Here is a 586-nt window from a genome sequence, read left to right as displayed (position 1 = left end):
ATGCCTGTAGTCCCAGCACTCAGGAGGCAGAGGCAGGCGGATCTCTGTGAGAACAAGGCTAGCCTCATCTGCATAGTGAGTTCCAGGTCAGCTGAGGCTGCAGGGAGACCCTATCTCAAAAAGGCAAAAAAAGAAAAACAAAAAAGTCTTCAGCTGTTCTGTGTGGGATGGACTCTGGTGGAGGGGATGTACACAAGAAGACTAATAATACTCTGTCAGTGAACAAGGAGAGCTCCAAAAAGACAAGCCTGGTGCTGAGTCAGTGGGGGTGGAGAGGAGGAAACAGATACTAGAGATATTCATTGGGCAAATCAAAAAACCCAAGTGCATGAAGAAAGTAATTTGGGAGACAGCCCAGATTTCTAGTATGGGAACAGGGTGGATGTTGGGACTGTCACGGAGATAGGAATTCGGGAAAGCTAATTAGGGAAAGAGAAGGCTCTTCTTAGAAGGTGTGGAAAGAGGGGGAAATGTTGCAGGGTGGCTGGATATGCTAAGCGGGATATCCAGGACCTCCTTATTCTAGATAAGCGCTTCTGTAGTGCCGACCTAAACTCAGGTCTGCGCTTTTAATTTTTAAAACAAT

This window comes from Nannospalax galili, unplaced genomic scaffold (genome assembly GCF_000622305.1).
Source record: "Nannospalax galili isolate Female #2095 unplaced genomic scaffold, S.galili_v1.0 scaffold1328, whole genome shotgun sequence".
Taxonomy (NCBI): domain Eukaryota; kingdom Metazoa; phylum Chordata; class Mammalia; order Rodentia; family Spalacidae; genus Nannospalax; species Nannospalax galili.
The sequence above is the reverse complement of the archived record's forward strand: the minus strand, read 5'-3'. Positions refer to the sequence as shown.